Source organism: Coturnix japonica, chromosome 4 (genome assembly GCF_054131305.1).
Source record: "Coturnix japonica strain WE chromosome 4, WE-NBRP24, whole genome shotgun sequence".
NCBI classification, from domain to species: domain Eukaryota; kingdom Metazoa; phylum Chordata; class Aves; order Galliformes; family Phasianidae; genus Coturnix; species Coturnix japonica.
Genome location: NC_140666.1, coordinates 13,871,513 through 13,892,031, shown reverse-complemented (window position 1 = coordinate 13,892,031; position 20,519 = coordinate 13,871,513).

The following is a 20,519-nucleotide window of genomic DNA, read 5'->3' as shown; positions in this document are numbered from 1 at the left end:
TATCACAAACTTCCACAAAAATAACAGCTTTTCAGAAACTTGGCACATAGCTAGAAAAGTATAAGTTTCTTGTTTATATCTGGTTTATTTTAATGAGATATTACCCTGATATATGGACTGCCAGGGAAATTTTGGATGCTTTTATCAATTGTATGCATGTAGTATTTTGGAATATCTTATTATTCTTGAAAGTCTCTCCCAATTTGTAGCTGTAAATAACTCCTGCACAGTTTTGTCAGTATTTTCACATAATAATTATTTATTATAAGAACAGTGTAGATTGGAATTACTCTGCATATTTATCCATTTGGCTTTTTCCAGTTTGAGGTTGACTGTATTGCATTAACCACACTCTTTGGAAATAAGGCACATAAATAGTCTAAGTACATTTAGCTAAATGTCATACTTCCACAACCTTGTTATATATAATTCTGTACTAGAAAGAACTGATAGACACAGAAGCAATACATGTCTTTGATGCTTCAAAGGTACTAGAACAGTTGTAACATGTTATGTATTAACACATGGACAAACACAAATGTGTGATAATCTTATTTTCTTTCTCTTTTAAATCCCCTATGCCTTATAATGACCTTAAACTGGCATTAAGAGAAAACTCTGCAGGCTTATTATTTTAAGTTCTCACAACACAGATGCCTGTAAGATATCTGACTTATCCAAAAAGATTGCCACTTGATTTGCAACAATTTTTGAAAAACCTGCATTAGCCTTTTTAAATATTTGACCTTTGTAGACTTTTTTGTTCAAGAAGACACATAACCAGAAAGTTACTATCTCAAGAGAGGTTTTCCATGACAATATTGTAAGATATTTGTTATTCTCAGTTTGAATATTTCTCTACCTTTATCTGTTCTTTCACTAGGCTTTTCCATGAGCCTATATCTTGTATTAACCCAGTCGTAATCAACAGTTTGAGCAGCCTTACTTTCTTCCAGTGAACCATTACATAGTAGATAGGTAAATCTGATTTGTTTATTAACCTCAGTTCTTAGAAAGGATGGACATAACTGGCCAATGCTTGCAGCTGTGTCTAATGCTGCTGTTTTCTCTCAGTGTATCTCTTTTTTGTTGACTACAAAATGTGTTTGGATCTCACATGGGACATCTTCAATTTATGGCAGCAATCTGATTAAAGATAGGCTGTAATCCACACTATTTTGTGTGTGTTTATAAAATTAAAAGCAAATCATCGTTTTGAACATATTGCAGTTGCTGCTGTTTTAAGAGTATGTTTTAACAGTTTTATACAGCTCCATTTAGCACAGACTTAAAGCTGAAAACAGTTTATTCAATAATACGTTGAGCTTTAAAGACATTTTTTGTATTGCACTGGAAAATGAATTCCATATAAAAACCTATGGAAGCACAGGAGTAAGACTAAATAAAACAATTATGAATTGTTCCTATTCAGGCGGAACAAGTTCAGTGTTGCCTTTTAGGGAAAATAGACAGGAAAAACATGAATTTTTCTTGAAAACTGAAAATAACACTTTTGGTGTTTGAAGTTCCAATCAGGAACAAAGAGTTTTTTGTCTTTAACTCATTTTCATGTTTGAATACAATAGCCTCAAACTTGTACTGTAAGACAGTTTAATAATTTCAAGGTGATTCAGAACACTATTAAAATTGAACTATGTTAACAAAAAAGTATTGATTATCTGCTCTGCAGGAAAACTCCTTTATATGTAAACCAGTGTGTCTAAATAGTTTTTTGGACCTGTCAGCTGCTTTCTGTTACCAGTTTCAGAAATGGATCATACCTGAAGAAACCTTCAGAAAACTGCAGCCAATAACTTAGAAAATGTGGTGTGTACCTCATGGGTGAAATTGCATGGTGTCTATTTCTATTGTCTTGACAGTGTGAAAGAAATTCTAGGGGCAGAAATTTTGAACTTGAAAACGTACCTTTTAATTCTCAGCAATTTCAGTGATCCTGTGATCATGTATATGATAGGTAGAATGCTTACACTGTCAGTCAAGTGCGAATTCAATATAGAATAGTTCAGCTGAAAGAGACTTTTGAGGATCATCAAGTCCAACTGCCTTACCACTTCAGGGATAACAAAAAGTTAGAGCATGTGATTGAGGACATTATCCAAATGCCTCTTAAACACTGTCAGGATTGGGGCCTCTCTGGGAAGACCATTCTAGTGTAGGAGTGCCTTTACGGTACAGATTTTTTTCCTAATGTCTGATCTTAGCCTCCCCCTGTGCACGTTTGTGTGCTTCCCATATGTTCTGCCATCAATCACCAGAATGAAGGAGTGGCACCTCCCTCTCCACTTCTCCTCAGGATGCTGCAGATAACAACGAAGTCATCTCTTGGCCTTCTATTTTTAAAACCAGGCAATCCAAGCATCCTTAGCCTTTCCTCATAGGACATATCTTCCAGTTCTTTTACTGGCTTTTATGCCCTCCTCTGGACACAAACTTTCCCAAGACCAGTCTGCCTACTATTAAGTATTTGAAATGACATTTTTGTGCCACTTGTGTTCACAGACTTAATATTTGCTCTCACAAACAGTATACTTAGTGGGGTATCCAGATAGAACAGTGAGTCAAGATGTATGTTATAATGAAGAGCCAGTTGCAGATGCACACCATGTATGCATGCCATTTCTTCCACAAGCTGTGAAGAAAGAATGGGAAGAGAGGGAATGTAACCCGCAGTTGGGTATGGAAAGTTGTTCACTAGTCTGGTCTCAATTTGAACTGATAGGAAGGGAATATGCACAAAAAGTGTTGTTGGAAAAAGAGCCTGCTCCAAACATACATATGAAATATGGATAGGAAGATGGGTTTTGTGATTATTTATGAACAGAAAAGTGGACGTTTTAGAATCAGAATTTGAGGGTAAGATTTAGATGAGGAAAGGATCTATTTATGCTAATGTCATTCATAGGGCCCAATACATGGGCTGAATTGTACATAAATTCCAGTGCTGTAAGCAAAGAAATTGTAACTGAGACATTTAACTCTAAATATTCCAGAGATACAGGAAACAAAAGGCAGTATTATAGAAACTGTGAAAACATTCCATTTTGAGTGACCATCCATTCTGAAAAATTATTACTAAAGTTGATTTGCATTCTTTTGCCCTTATTGCATTTTTAGACACTTCAGATTGTAAATGTGCTGTGGATAGCTGTAGATTATCCATGCGTAGTTCATCTGAATATTTTACTATAAGAAAAAGTAATCTCTTCAGTAAGGTTTGCAAAATGAAGCATATCCTATAAAAAGTCGATGCTATGTATTCTGAAATAAAGTAGTATCACATCTGTTTTTCATCTGTGAAGTTAAAGGGTCTTGTTTTTTGCCTTTGTCCTTCACTCTGTAGCACTATTCTGAAGATCCAACAAAAATACTAATATTCTCTGGCAGAATAAGCAGGTCACAACTCAAATGAGCTCTGAATATTGTTCCCACGGGAACGAAGAACCGTGTCACACTTGCTCGATTTCAACATATATATATTCAGAAATTCTCTAAGTGAGTATATACATTGGAAGATATACTCTTAATGTAGTCGAATATGGTGAAATATTTTATTATATGACAACTGAGTTTGAAATGCTTGCTTGAAAGGGAGAATAATATTTTTCCTTCCCATGATTTATTTAGTAGGGGGCATGGGGGAATGTAGAAGAATTATTTTAAAACTATATAATACCATTAATATTTAACTTAAGGATACTATATGAAAATAATAATTAAGTATAAACCTTAAGTGCAAGCTCAGGTGAACAGATAGTTTCTAAAATATGATTATGTTCTAAAGAGAAGTGTCTGTACATAGGTTGCTCTGAAAATAATGCCTCCTACTTATTTCCATGGAAGCTACAACAGATACAAAGAGCACAATGGTGCCATTTGATAGAGCAAATTCTCAACTATAAAATGCTACTTTTTCAACATAGTCACCTGTATTAGCTACACAGCATTGCCAGCAATGAACAAGAGCTTGAAGGCTGCATGCATGCTATTTGTTTCCTGCTTCTATGTAACAATTTGTAGGACATAACTGGTGCAAACTTTGCAGTACTCTAACATTGCCACCATTATTTCCAGCAACGCACTGATGCTGATATTCGATTCCGTACACAGTTATGGTCATGATCAACTAATTCGTGTGGGTGTTCAAGATGCTTTTCATTTCATGGTGTGACAACCGTATATGTCTGCCCAAAACATGGTTTGTCTTTCATACCGCTGTTGCCACTGCTGAACTTTACCACCCATCACCTCACTGTGCCAACATCTACTCTGGTAGATGTTTGGTCTCCATGAACATTCATCAGATGTTGAATTATGTCAGTGGATTTCATTTTTATTGCATGGAGAAATTCAATCCCGCACCTTTGCTTCATTCACACTTCCATGACAGATGCTATTTTGTCAGATTGCCCCTCTACTGCCTTCTGTCACACAATAACAAAATATAATGGAATACTGGTATGAATACCTCTACTGCTATACCTCCAACATTCTCCTCTGGTGTCATGGGCCAACATAATAAAATAGGAGGCATTACTGTCAGAGCAGCTCCTGTAGAAGAGAGTTTATATCTGTAAGCAGAAAAGGATATTCTGCATGGTTAGAATCTTTATGTTAAGTGGATGCTAGTGAGACATGGAGAGCCATCTCAGATACAAGCCCTAAATGGAGTTTCAGCCCATGGAGAAGAGTCTGCACTGAAGCAGGATATTTGGAGGAGCTGCCACAAGCAGAGACCCTTGCTGGAGCAGTTTGTGAAGAATGGGCCCTGTGGTGTAGACCCATGTTGTAGAACTGCTTGAAGAATTGTAGTTTGTTAGCAGGTCACATATAATCTATTAAGGAAAGTTGGCACACCATGAAAGGGTCCCCATGCTGGAGCACAGTTAGAAAGGGACCATGACAGAGTGGCAGAGATGAAGAACTGATAAAGCTCCCATTAGTCTGTTAGTAACAGTGTGTTATATTTATCTCCCTCTGTTGAGTCTGTTATGCCTGGGTTGGTAATTGAATGATCTTGTCCTTATTTCACAGAATCACAGAATCACAGAATTATCAAGGTTGGAAAAGACCTAGAAGATCATCCAGTCCAACCATCACCAGTACTTCCCAGTTAAATCATATCCCCCAACACAACATAACATTTCAATCCTTGAGCCCTTTCTGCATTGTATTTTCTCCTGTCTTAGGGATAGGAAGTGAGAGAGTTGTTGTGGTAGAGTTTAGTTGCCCATCTGGGTAAAACTACCACACTTTTACAAGAAAAAGTTATGAATACTGTTCCTTAGAACAACACTATGTTTTTTTCTGATTGAGTTGGCTGCATTAGAGCTTCAGAGAGATAAGCTGCTGCTGTGGAGGAGAAGGTCATTGTGTAAGAGAGAAGTCTATGCCCACAGTGGTGAGATGGCTGCTTCTCTGAGGAGCAGTAGCTGTGCATAAAGTCCCTGTTTACACTGGTAAAAGTAAGGAGAAGTCAGATTGGTTGTCTGTGCCTGTCCCATCTCTTCATCTCTTCCTGTAATAGGAACTGTTCTTTCCTAGCTAAGCTTTTGTTTCTTATTTCTGAAACATCTAAGCTCAGTTTTGCCAATGCATTGATAAGACTTTAACCAGCAGGAGGGTCGGCATAGTCAAGAGAATATTTGTTACAGAATAAAATCTGATTTATCTTTAATTTAACATACTTAAGAATCAACTCCTAGTGTCTATGAAACTGTTCATTACTGGAGTATATACAAACTTTTCTTAAATAACCAACAAATACAATCTCTCTGTCTCTCTCTTGTGAATAACAACTGCAACTTTTGCATTTTATTTACATCAATGAAAAAGTCTTCTACTCTCAAAATGCATTTTTAGTTAGATCATTATTTGGGAACTGCTGAGTCATGACCTGAACCACTAATTGATCAGCTGGGGAAAGGGCCGGTCAGCCCTGGGAACACAGGTGTGTGACCAGAAGGAATAGAGCCTGGCTGCACCTCTTTTAGACTTCATTTAAGGGCTGCCTGCCCCAAGGAAGGGTTTTTGGTTGGAGATCCCTCTTTTGTGGAGTTTTTCCCTTTGAGCCCAACTCTTCAGATATGGGTGAGTGTTCCTTTCCTGACTGTCTATTTTGCAATTCTGCCATGCTTATCTTTCCAACTGTAACAATCATTCTGTCAACAGAAAATAGTTTTCCATAGTAAAAGCATGGTAGCATGCTCATCATGTACCCAGGTGCACATGGTTTACTCAGGTAGTTGTGATAAAGGAGGCATTTCTTTTGTTTTGGAGAAATAAAGGAATAAAGGAGGTTTGTTTGGGAGGTCTGAAGAAGTGGAAGGGGCTGTCTTGCTAAATTAGGGAAGTTGAAAGATACGTGATTCGATAGTTAGTACGCATGCAAAATACTTCAGGTATGAAGCTATTGGAAAGCATACCAAATCCAGGTTGTTATAACAACTCCACATCTTCTTATTTCTAGTTGTTTAATAGGTCTTTTCTAGACATTATTGTTTAGCCTTGAATTGCATGTGGATTGGTTTTGGATTTGTTCATTTTATATTTGTTTATTTTCTGTAGCGAAGTATGAGAGATCAGTTCTTGGACTGTTAAGAAAACACTTCATTTAATGCTTTCCAGAAGTATTTGAATGTGAAAAGAAAGATGCCTTTACTGGCATCTTTTCTTGAAGAAGTTCAGTGAACTTTTGTAGTAATTAAAGAAAAAGAGATGTACTTTCATGCATATTTTTATCTTACTGTTACCTTTATGTGAATATCCCTTAACATTAAAGGAAGGACAAGATTGTGAAGTACAGAGAGCTTTAGAGTTGATTGTGATTTAATGTTGATTTTGTCTGTATTACGGAGTATGCATGCAAATAAATGTGCACTGGATGAAATACAATTTACACCATTGCAAAAACTTTAGTTGTTTTTTTCTTTGTCACCCTGACCTAACGATCACGTATGCTACCCCCACTGTGTTTTTCAGCCATAAATAAAAAGGTATTATTTTATACTTGATTACTGCCTGTGTCCATGAAATGTTTCTGTTAGGAATGTAGCAAAGTTATACAGCAGATCCACTGTCTCCTATTTGAGATTCTGTGCATATACAGTTATCTACAACTAGCATTTGATTAATTGTGCCAGGGATACTTTCCAAGTGGGCCATTATTTCTATTCTTTTTATAAGAGTTTACACTGCAGTTCTAGATGACTTTGCGAAGGTAAAGGTTGTTCACTTTTTTTTTTTTTTTAGGCTCCTTTGAATGAGTTTTCAAATGCAAGTTGAGATTATATATAAAAATGCAAACAATTATGAAGGGCTGAATAAATACAATATAGTGGAGGTTTAATATTGATGTAATGAAAATTAAGCCTCTAAAGAAAGTTGCATGCTTGTGAACTTGCTTCTAACTTGATGTCAAGCCATAGAATACTGTTTTTTAAATAGGAATAATTATGTGTATGTTGTTTTTACTTTAAAAAAGGGTAATTTCTTTTTTTTTTTTTCTTCAACCTGTAAAGTAATTCACGCCAATATAAAAGCCATAAAATTCCTAGAGTAATCTAAATCTTAGCTGGCATACTTGCTACTAAATAGACAACAGAAAATTTGATTTTGAAAGGAAAGTCTTTATTGTATATTTTTTAAAGGAAGTCAATTAATACCACTGGTTAACCAAAAGTAAAGTGATAAGATACCATAAGACACAGATAACTGAAGTGAATTTTCTCACTCTTACCTCTGCGTGTCAAAAATTGGTTCATAAGTAATTCATAAGTGTTAGTGCCATGTGTTCTGAAGATTAGTGTAGGAATTTTACAGTTGAAATGGAGTTCTTCAAACTTAAAGGGGTGATGGGGAAGTGGTTAATAGGGTGTGGAATACTTCATTAAGAATCTAAGTACAGAAGATAAAAAAAAATAAAGAATAGTAACAGGTGAGAATGGTGTATAAAAGTGTATGCAGGGAACAATGAGAATGGAGGTAGCAGGGCTATATTGTGAGGAAGCACAGTGTAGAGTGCTTTGGGTTGTATCAGGTAGGAGTAAACAGCATGAGACTGCCATAAAGCATGGGACTTCTAGAATGTAAGGCAGTGTTTGTGCTGTTAGATTATTTTTTTTTTTTTTGGGGGGGGGGGGGGGAGGGGATTAACCCTCATTTTTTAGAAGAATTGAATGTTAGGATAATTGATAAAGAATGCAAAGTAAATGTTTCTGGACATTATATTAAAATACTTTAAATCTGATCCAACTAGAATCTCCAAATCTTAAAAACAGAAGACTAACAGAACTTTCTCTGGTGAATTCTGTAGGACAGAAACTGTAGAACTTTCTCACTGGTGATGCAAGAAGCAAATGTGGACTTCTTTTGAATGTAATATTGTAAATGGCAAGAACTATGCTGGAGAAGTGGGGGATGTGTAGTACCTGGAAAGCTTAAGGTATGGAATGTTCTTCCATATGTACAGTTAAGAAATACTAGAGATTAATGGGATTATTTGATTGCAGATGGAAGAAAAAGACATTCACTTCCTACACTGTATGGGAGATCACAGTGTGAACCACTGATTAATCAGCTGAGGCAAGTGTGGGGTCAGCTGTGGGAGCACAGGTGAAAGTTATGTAGCTGTGCTCCCTGGAGGGGTGGAGTTCAACTCCACCTCCTCTGAGACCTCATTTAAGGGCTGACCCTCACTGAGGCAGCATCTCTTGGAGATCGCTTGCCAGGGAGGATCGCCTCAGCTCTGGTGAGCTCCCTTTTTCTTTATGCCTTCTGTATTTCCACTATTTTCCTTGTAATTGCCATTCTTGTTAGTACCAGTATAGTTACTGCCAATACACTACACTAATGCTCTGAGCTCCAAGAGCTTCTTCATTATGGATGCTCCTCAGAATAGGTGCCTTTCTTGAAAAGGGAAACATTTATTTTCATAGTTTACTTGCCTGTTTAAAACTATGAAATGCTTTATTTTCCACGTCTCTTTCTGCTCTATTATATCTTGTTACTCCTGTGCCAGGCAGGAGAGGCTGTTGCTGCTGACCCACGCTGGTGTTTGGAACTTTGAAGCTGTTCATCTATACAGTGCCTCATCTGCCTTAGAAGCTCTCAAACACTTTGGGCAATGGATCTCAACAGGGTATAATCTGAGATTAAATGAGAAGGGATCATATTCCGTTGGTGGAACAAGCACAGAAATTGTGTGTTTGTAGAACATGCAGTGGTTCTAGTTTTGGGTACTTGGGTCACTTCAGAACACAGTATGACTTTCGTTCTGCTCCTGTACTGTTATCTCATGTTTCTGTTCTCTATGTCAAGAGGACAGAACATATTGGTAAACAGAGCATCTTGTTATCTACAGTGGGAAAGATAAATCTGTAGTGTTGTAACACAGACAGCTAAGGCTTGCTTAGCATCAATAATCACAAACAATATCTGTCAACGAGAAATCACACACAAAAGAAGTCTTCTACCTGCAGCTGGAAGACATAGTGGTTTACTGTCCCAGCATTGAACTACAGATGGAAACGGAGCACTGTATACAAAATGGTACAGGCAGAGATAAATGAGGTGGTATTGTAATAAGAACATACTTAGACTAAATTGCTGTTAAGAGTTTGCCTTTTTTTTAAGGACCAGTTCAGTTCCTGCCACTGGTGAAAACAATGTGAAAAACTGGGCTCTTTGCTTGGTAACCTTCTAGGTTACCGTAGGAGTTGGGATTGCAGTTTACGTTTGTAGCAGTATCATCCCTCTTCCCCCTCCCAATTTTATGGTGCAAATATCTCTTCTGCTTTAGGCTATTGCTTTCATATCCATACACAGAACCAATTCCTGAAACTAGTAAACAAAAAAGTGTAGGGAAGATATTTGCTTTAATTTATTTACTTACTTGGCTTTACGTTTTCATGTGAATAAACTACTGTACTGGCACTGAGATGATCTCATGCAAGCTTACAAAGGGTAAAATTAATTTGATTGACATGATGGAAAAAGTGAAAGAAAATAACGGAATAAACTACAGGGGAAAGAATTTAGCATTTTTTTCTTTTATTCATTCTAAAAATCATATGCACTGGTGAGTTCAAAGAAAATTAAGCTGCAGTTAGCACAGTTAGTTGCTAATGAAATACATTATTTCTTGATTTATTGAATTATTTTGCTGCCCTTTATAGGGAGAATTGAAGAAAATGTGAGTGTACAAATTATTTTTTTCTGTTTATGGTGGAGTGATTCTTCTTGTTATTCTTGCTGTTTCCAGACACTGGGAAGAGTTATCAGTCTTGAATTTGTCTCAGATCACAAGACCAAGGCATTGAGTGTTCTGTCCTTGAACACTTTATAGGAGAGTAAATCATACAGTGAATTAATTTTAAAGAGTATGTTAACTACAATTACATGACAATTAAATTGTATTAATCCAATTTCCAAAAGCTATCTCAGACTAAATCTGCTCTGGATTTGTGCCTTCTTCCTGCCTCTGTGCTGTCTTCCCGTCAGTTCCTTCAGACTCAGTTCTGCTACAAATGTATGTGTATGACAGAAAACTAAGGTTACTTTATAGAGCAGTATCTAATATGTATTTGTATCCTATGGATCTTCACAACAGGACAACAAAGGTTTTGATGCAGTACATTTTCATATTTAGAGAGTATTTGGTACAACTCTGGAGGTAATTTTTATAAGAGCTTGGGGAAAAAATATGAATAATCCAAATTAATAATTGAAATTGCACTTTCTGTAGGATATATGGTTCAGGTTTTCTGTGGTGAGGTATCTTTTCATTTGGGCTTAGGTTATTCGAACAGTATGAGTGCATGGGGTTGTGTGTTGTGTTTTTTTTTAGTTTTGCACAAGAGGTGATGTGAAGAAAAGAATGCCAAAATATGCAACAGCTCAGCACTGCTTAGAAAACCATTTACTCTTGGAATATTATAGGCTACATTGTTTAGGTTCCGCTTGAAGCTTTCAAGGGTTTAGAGTGTTAAATTCAGTTGTAAACTGATAGTGCATAAAACTGTACTGTAAAATAAAATAGGCATTTTTTCTCAAGTATTAATTTAGGCACCGTGTTTTTCAGGTGTTTACTGCATAATAAATCTTATACTGGAACTTTAAAAATATTTTTTGAATTAATAAGTCTGAATGTTAACTTAGTAGGGCAATAATTTTTTTAGAAAGTTACAGCTTACTTTGATGCAGGAGTACCTGCACACTTGTGTTTTTAAAGGAGGTGTTTAGCAAATCTGTACAACTGCCTCAGCCTTGAAAGGGAATATCTTTTACAATTACGTCTTCCCTGTAGAGCTGTCCTGACCCTGAGGTGTCTCCTCGACTACAAATGCTCCTAGCCAGAGTACAACATTTAGTTGGCTTATTATAGATCAAGGTAGAACAAAAAACCTCTTCAGACCTTCCTGAATTTCAGAAATGCTGAGTTATGTAGCAGTTATGTCCATCTGTAGTCTCTATAGACTCTGTAGTATATCAGGGTGGCACTGGCCTGGAAGTAAGTTGTTTCATAAAGATGTGCTAACAGAGAATAATAATGTTAATAAAAGCAATTGATCAATAAAGAAATCAACCTCATTTCTCTGTAGAAGTTCCTAATTAAGCGATATGTGTTTGGGGAGCTATAATTTGACTCTTAGTATTATCGTACAGCGTGCTGAGAGAGTTCTGATCAGTTTTAGTTTAAATGTTCAAACTTGTGTTATCCTTAGTAGCTGTAACCAGAAGGTAGAGCTTATCAAAACAGGAATGTATTGATTTAACAAAGTGGAGAACCACATTTTATTTTTTTTTTTTCTTGAAAACTGCTGAACACCTTCAAGAAAACTTCACACTTACGGGCAAATAATTTGAGCTCTGATGGAAATATTCCTGAACATGGATAGCATTATTGTTATTACTTTTATTAACACCAGGAATGTCTTTAAAACCAAATCCTTTCACAGCGATATCATGTAGATGGTATTGGAGGTCATAATCTCATCCAGCTTTTATGGTTAGCTTATAATTGTTAAAGCCTTATAATGGCTTCTGCAATAGAATTCAATATACATAGTTTTAAAAAAGATCAGAAAGAACTGCTGTGAAGCCCTGCAGAGCTGAGTGAATAGGGGGCACAAGAGGAGTTATCTTTTTGAGCAGTTTTTATTGACTCTCCAAGATCATGTAAGTAATAAAAGAAAATAACATTTATGTAAGAATGGAAGGATCCTTAAAGAAAAGGTGACTGCAGCTGGTTCTGGAATTTGCTCATTTCAGTGTTGCTACCATTGGATGCCAGTGAATAAATAGTCAGAATTGTTAACAAAGTAAAATCTAATAAAAATTCAGCTTTATTCCTAATCCAGCTGCGATGTATGCGATCAGTCTGTATATGTGATTTGTCTATTTAAATATGTATTGTGAAATCCATCAAGAAAAAGGGGAAACTGAACGTTAACTTCCCTTCGCAATCATTTCTACTTGATTGGAGTATCCTCTTTGAATTTCAGAAGGTCTCCTCAAGAACAAAATATTCCATCTGGAAACACAGGGCTTGTGACAACATGCTAACCCTGAAGAGATTAGAAATGTTACCTAGCAGGTTTAAGTGGTGGCAGAAAGATGGTTCTTTTATGTTGTTTGTCATATGTCAACTACCTCAGAAGGAAAGAGGCATTTCAGTTTTTAGTGCCCTGTCTCCTTGGAGCCTCTGTTGGAACTTTGTCAAAGGTTTTAGAATGTATTTCTTTTATCTGTTTTTATTCTTTTGCTGGTTGGTGTGTGTATGTGTGTTTTGTCCAGAGTCTAGCAACTTTAGTGTTGTTGTCTAAATGCTTGTTCTGACATGATTACAACTGTTTTGTTAGCCATTTCACGTTCATCTACAGAAATATCTAAGGCATGACCTTCCCTTTGTGTAAATTCAGTAATTGAGAGTATCACCTTGATAGATAGCTTCTGAACCCATTCTCCTTTCCTAGCTGTGAATTGTCTTTTCCAAAACATCCTTGTTTAGTCATTGGTGGTTTTTCTAATAAGAACTTAGTGGTTATTGATCATATGTTTGTACTTTAGTCCTACATTTTTTAGCATTCATTTTATTAGTCCTTCTAATGACTGTTCTGACTTAGTAAATCAATTTGATGGATTCTTTTGCTCTACTCTTGCTTAATAGTCTGATATATTTGTTCTAATTGCTTTAATCCCTTGATTAGTCTTTATAATTTTTTTATATTTATTATTATCGCACTTTTGAGCTCTGTTTTTGATTTTCCTTATCTTCTATTTTTCCTTGCATTCATCCCTAGCATTTATCTTAGCACATATGATTTTTGTCTCTTTCAAAATGTGTCCTTTTAAAGATCAATTTTTTTTTGTCCTGCCTTCTTTGGCCTTTATCTGTCATAATATTGTCAAGCTATTGTTACTGATGTTTCTGAACTTACATTTGAACAGGTTTTCTTTTCAATGCTGTGCATGTGGATCAGCTCATAAGTGTTCACAAATCATCACCATTGAGACACATGCATGCATGCCTCCACAGTCTAGGAAAATATGTCAGCTGAAACATTAACAATATGTTCAATCAGCAGTAGGGCCAGAGCTCATCTGAGTAGCAGAAGTTGAAGGTCTTAGGCAGACCAGTATGTTCTGCAATGCAGAATACTTTTAAAGAATACAAAACTTGGCAAATTAAGAACATCAAGCTAAATTTATGGTCAGTAATAGTAATGGGCTGTCTGGAAATTTATATATGTTATAATGGACTTTAAAATTGTTCCAACTGCTGATGAGGTAAGACGCCAGACCTGTCATCTGTCTTGTTGGTGAGGATGACGGACTTCATTAGCTAGTTGGTTTTACCATAGTCAGCATCTATTTTGTGCAGTGAATTGGCTACTCATTATTAAAATGACCATGGTAGAAAGGAGGAATAGCCCTGAATGTTAAATTTACTCGCCGTCACTACAAATGATCACTAAACTGGAAATAGTGGTGGTGCATTTAGACTCTCTCAAGACTGGTAGTGTTACCATCATATGGATGTCATGAGCAATCAGTGTAAGCACTGGTATGCAAATGGTTCACTGGTAATCTTATTCTCATGTGAACGCAGATTTCCATAACCCAAAGAACTGAGAAAAAGCAAAAACAAAAACCAGAGCTAATTCTATAAACTATTTGCTAATTAAAGATCCAACTCAGGCTGCTTCACTGCCTACTTCATTTGTTTGACCTAATTTGTTCCTGAAAGAAAGAAAGAAACACTTCCTTCAGGTTGTTGTTCATTTATTGACAAGAGCCCTCTGAATTATGTGTGTTCTCAAAGTTTATGGATAGAGGTTTATGCAGATTCCTAAATAGATGTAGAAAACAAAACTTTACATAATATAGTTTGGTGCAGTTTTGGGTTATGTTTTAGCAGACCTGTCTTGGAAGATTAAGTGTCACAATGTGGTTTGGTTCTGGTGCCAGGAGAATTTTAGATGCTTATCTGTTGGAATAAAATCATTATACTGGGCTTGAAGATTTCCTTCACATTAGACCTTACTGAAGTTTCAAAATGTGAATAGCATACAGAACAAGCCATCTTTTGGATTTGTTTTTATATGTGGTCATATGTAGTCTTGAAAACAGATCTTTGGGAAAAGCAATTTCATTTTTACTCATGCTGAATCAGCCACAGTTCAACTTCTCTAGGGTATGAAAATGACAACTAAATTATTTACTGGCCATAGGTGTTTATACTTGTTCATTTTACCCTAAAGCATGTGAGTTCCTGTCAGCAATTAAATATAGTTAGCAGTTTTCACGCTAACGTAAATATTTGTATGCAGTAATTGGTGCTTCTTGCCATTCACCCATAATGAAGAAATATATTACTGATAGCTGCTGTATAGTACTTAATAATTTTTTTTACTTGAGTAGTGTTTCTTTGACCCTTTATTTTATCAGGGTGATGTTTCTTAAAGCAGTTTTTCTTTCAAATAAAGAATTCTATTTTATTCCTATCAACCAGTAGTGTTTTGACTACAAATGCATCTGACTACAAATCCGTTTTATGATCTCTGGGATATCTGTTAGTCTTTTATCACTTCTTGTTATAAAAATGTGGTTCTCTCTGTATTTTGCCCTGAAAACCTTGTCATCTTTTTTTGAAAGAGATTGCAAAGAATCTTGTAGTCATCAATGGCTACGAAGTCTTTATCTTTCACTGTGTTCAAGTAATATGAAAGAATCACAGCAAAAGTAAATAGGAGCAGTGGAAAGCAATTATTTATGGCAAAAAATAACCATCAGTTGCTATGGTAAATTATTTCAAGAGCTATTTATGTACACTAAGCCTTGTTTCTTCATTTATCTGTGGAAGAGTACCTTTAATTTAATTTAACGGAGTTCGTTCCAGGGTGGCCAGAGTAAAGAACAGTGGCATTAGGTTCTCTGTTCTTTCAAAGTAAACTTTTAATTTAAATTTAGTAATTATTTCATGTAAAACAAGAATGTTTCTGTCCATGCTCAATGTAAGGACTTACATGTACAGTCATCTTATACAGAAATAGTACATTATGTCTCTTTTTAACTGGCCTGCATCACTGCTTTTAAATATTTTCACAATAATTGCTCCTTAAGGCAGTCAGCACTACTTTGGAATATTGTTTACTCAGAAGAATGTGATGATTTAGTTATGATGGACTTCAGGCTTCCAAAGGAATGGTTCTTAAATCCTAGATGTCAGTAACAGCTTAGATAATGCTTCAGGAAGATCATTAGCAGTATTAAGAGTGAAAAATTAGTGGGAAAAATAGAAAGATGTTCAGTGTAAACTGGAACATTGGGAGTGAGTTTGGAAATGTGGGATTTTAAACACAGTACATTGAACCGACACAAACAGTCCTGGGAGACTGCAGTGTAATTTAAGAATCCTCTAGCTGTTGTTGTTGTTTTTTAATGTTGTTTCTTAGTGACAGACCCATTAGCAAGATCTTTGTGTTTGATTACTTTTTTTTAATATACTTTTCAGTTGGTGACCCAGACTGTTAAGATGTGAAAACGGTTCCATTAAACTGAAGTATGTGTAACTTAGTTATGTTGACAATTAAGTGGAACTGCAAATGGAAAGTGTTATAAGTTAAAGAAAACAGATAATGCAACATGAAGGTAGGCTCAAAGAGGAAGAAGAGGGACAGAGTTCAACCTTGGGGTGGGGCAGGAAAGAATGAATGTTTTCAGATTTCACTGGTGCTGAAGGAAAATGTAGAATAGATATTTTAATCATGTGGAAGATGCTCTTTAATGACAATATTTCAGAATCTGCACTTCAAGAGATCTGAGATGGTCAAAATAAACTCTGGAACATCTTAGTTACAATGTTATTGGATGTTAACAGTCAAGTCAAGACTAAAATGAAAGAGTGACTTTACAAGTGTTTACAGAGGAACTGCATATGGTTGAGCAGACAAGCTTTGTGGCCTGTGTGGAAGCTCTGCTGATTGAATGTTGTTTTTCATGTGGATTCTTTCACAATGAATGAGAAGGTAATTGTCTTTTTTCATGTGACAAGAGGTGGGATAGGCATTCTAGCTGCTGATACTTTCTTGCTTTATTTTGGTAGCTTTCATACTAAGCACATGTAAAAAGAGCTGTCTCATTATACGATATTAATTACATGATTTCTTAAGCATGCATCTAGGTCAGCTGATACTCTGAAATTGACAAGAGTTCTGGAAGTTGAGTACATAGATGGTGAATCCTAGGAAAACAATTACTATTTGATTTGCTCACTTTGAATGCTATTAAAAACCTGTTAGAAGTGGTGCAATACTCTTCCATTAAAATTATTAGCCTAGCAACTTATCTGGATGTAAAACTAAACCAAATTCAGTCATTCAAATAGCATTTAACAGGTCTAATTGGGAAGCAGTATCAAAATGGATTTTTTTCTAACTTGTTAGGCGGTGTTTATCAGAAACAGCAGAGGAAACAGTCTACAGGACATCGATTCTGTCCCACTTTAGCTGTGCTAGGGTAATGACTAGTCGATGGTCTAGTAGAAAAGTTTGAAAATAAAATGCAAGTGATTATGAAAGCCTTAAGCAGCTGGAATTCATCTTAATGATGTAGCAACCGTTTCTGTTACAAGAATAGCCTTTGCTGATTTATATTGGGTTTTACTCAAGTGGTTATCTGGTTAAGAAGGATGATTTTGTCTATACTGAGTTAAGAATTTAGAAAGAACTTTTAGAATTAGCCTAATTAAATGCTTATTAATATTTTATTAATTACAACATCATGTTTTTGCCTAGGGTTTTTGAACCAAAAATCTGAATGTGCTTTACTCTCTTCAAAAGGCTAGGAAATTAAAGGTAAGGAAAGGTTAAGTAACTTGTTTGAGGTTATTGTACTCAGGCTGCAATCAATTTGCTGAGCTGTATTGCTATCATTTGAGGACACATCAGAAATAACGCAGTCTTTCACTGAGCTGGAGATTGACTAAAGTATTGGTAAAACTGTATTTTATTTACCTTGGGCAGATCACATTCATTTAGCAGCTTCTATTACTGCTCTTATTTTAAAATGATGCAAATAACACACATTATCACAGAAGTAGACTAAGCACAGTTTACATCAGTATATGTTTCTATCATTTTTATATCCTAATAATTGATTTTACAATTCATGTCAATGCAAATGATATATTTACAAACTGATTTTCCAAATTGTAACTTTTGTGGCTAATAATTAAGTCCATATAAACTGTTATAAAATGAAAAGCTATTTTTTGCCGTCCTTTAGATGAGAATGACCTTGCAGAATAACTCCAAAGAAACGAATCTGGTAATTGAAATACTAGCAGATCCATAACTTCATCCCCATTATTATCTAAATCATTTTATAGATAGTCAGCATAGTCTCTTCTCAGATTTCTTTGTGAGTGGGTTTTCCCAGTGCAGAGGATCTTGATGAAAAGAATCAATTAAGACTGGAAAAGCTCTGAGGTATAAATATCCTCAGTAAATAAATAGTTATTGTATTAGATAAAACATGCTGATTTTAAAACAGTGGATAAACCCTCTCCTCTAGTCTGTAGCATATTTTCTGGATAAACTCCCAGATTTCACATAATGAATAATGCATGAATATCTCTGCGTCTGATTGCGTTGACTGGTTGCTACGTATCTGAATATTCTGTTGTTTGATTCTGATTTGCTCTCTATTGAGAGCTCCCTAACTAGTGCCTTCCAAGGCAGCGCAGAATTCAACTCTCAGAATAGTGCAGTGCATTGTCTTCACATTAGACAGCATCAATGATGAGAGCAATATTTAATTTTGAAGGTACAGTCATCTTAAAATCAAAGAGGTGAAGTGATGAGATCAAGGATGTTCCAGCATGTTAGCATAGTTATTACTGTCAACCCCCTTGTCAAACAGTAGAGATAATCCACTCTGTTCAGCTTCCAACAGAGAACGTTGGTTGTGTTATCATAATTTTCAGGTGTTGGGATGCATTTAATTCTTGCCTCTTGAATAGGATTCTGTCTCTGCTAATTTATCGAGGTTCAAATTTTAATTTATGTATTCAGTCCCTCTGGTACATATGTATGAATGTAAATTTTAATGAAATTTCACATGTATATTTTTATTGTTGATAAGAAATACTTCTAAAGAATATTTACTTTCATTGAGGTATTTTTAGGGGTTAGTCTAACAATCCAAATTAATCATAGTCTTTTAAATTCTGGGTTTCAACATTAAAACGTAAGTGTTAAAGGATCAGTAAATGATATTCCAAATGGTTAGAACACCATTTATATATATATGTGTGTGTATATATAAATATATTTATATATATGTATTTCAGGTTACCTAGACTTTTTTGCTGTACATCCTCAGGAAGTAGGGGAGAGCAGATTCAGAAAGGAAAAATGTGGTGAGCTGTGAAAGAAAAGCAGGAATCAGTAGGTTCTAAAGATGGAGAGACTGAAATGATGGACACAAGGAATGCACTGTAGGTTGTTCAGGTAAAATGTACAAAAGTGCATAGATGAATATGAGATGTTGGTGTATCATGGTTAAGAGACTGGAAAAGCATAAGGAATTATGAGACCAGGAAGTATTTCTTCACCAAGAGGATAGCCATTAGCAAATTTGTATTCAGTTTTCTAAATGTATCCTCTTGGTTTCATTCCTTTTCTGCTATTCCTACAAACTCAAAACAATGAGCTTAACCAGAGTGAACATTTGCAGACAATGAGAACAAATGTACAAACATTAATAAGTATGTGCAATTCTAGCATGGGCAAGGGGACTTTACACGAGTCCTGCCTCACACAACCTCTTGTGGATATTTCAACATCTTTCATGAAACTGAGAATTCATTTATTTAAAATGAATTTATTTAAAATGAATTAAAATTTTAAGTATTTATTAAAATACTTAAAAGTAGTGTATATATATCTGTCTAATTAAAAGGTGCATGTACATACTTGCAATATAGCATGGACCTACATCTGCTGTGTTCTAAGGAAAGAACTCGGAAACCTAAAATTAATAAACTGAAGACGCTAGTAATACTGAAGATGTCAGAAGTAACACTGAAAGGTCAGGAAGAAAACAAAAAGGGAAAAACAGTGGAGGAAAAAGTAAGTAAGCTAATAAAACAAAGCCACCAATATAGATCAAACAAAAACCAACCCACATGCTCTTCACAATATTCATGTAATTTAACTTCTAGTAGAAACTGTACAGAAGTCAGCATGGCTACCCTCAAGAGTAAAATTATTCATGGGTATACAAGTTTACTGGGTCAGGCCCTGAATCAACAAGGCAGTGACTGTGAAAGATGGTCTGGAGCAGAAGAGTGAAAAGGAAGGTTAATGAGAAGCAATGGGAAGATGTTCATTAAAGTGGAAATTGAAGTCACCTAGACTGAGAGCAGTGAGATCAAGAGAAAGGAAGAAAGTGAGCTTTACTTTCAAAGTCAGAAGGAAGGTTACAGGAGAAGTCATAGGAGCCAAATCCTGCGCTGTCAGATGCTGCTGAGTGGCAGCTGATCAGCATGGTCTCTTTTGAATGCTGAATAATGTGTGCTGACAGCAGTTTGTCTGTCTAGACTAGGAACTGAAATACAGATTCCTGAAGCATATTCGAAGTACAAGATTTCATGCTTAAGTTAAATCTTGTCAAACTTTTTTCCCCCTCATTCTTCCACTTATGAATTCAAAGTTCTGTTTTGATGCACTGATTTTAATGTCCAAAGTTATAAAGAAATGTTCAGTATCTGAGTTGTAGCAACATTCATTCTTAATTCCCAATTCCAGAACCTTAAAATAGTATAAGAGATAAATTACTGGGGGGTTTTATGGTTGTTTTTTTCACTCACAAATTATATTTATATATATTTTATATATATATATATATTTTTTCCCAAACACTTCACTGTTCAGTATCAAACAGAAGGAACATCTGAATGGTTCAGTCACTCTGTACCTTATGTTGCTCCTTTTATA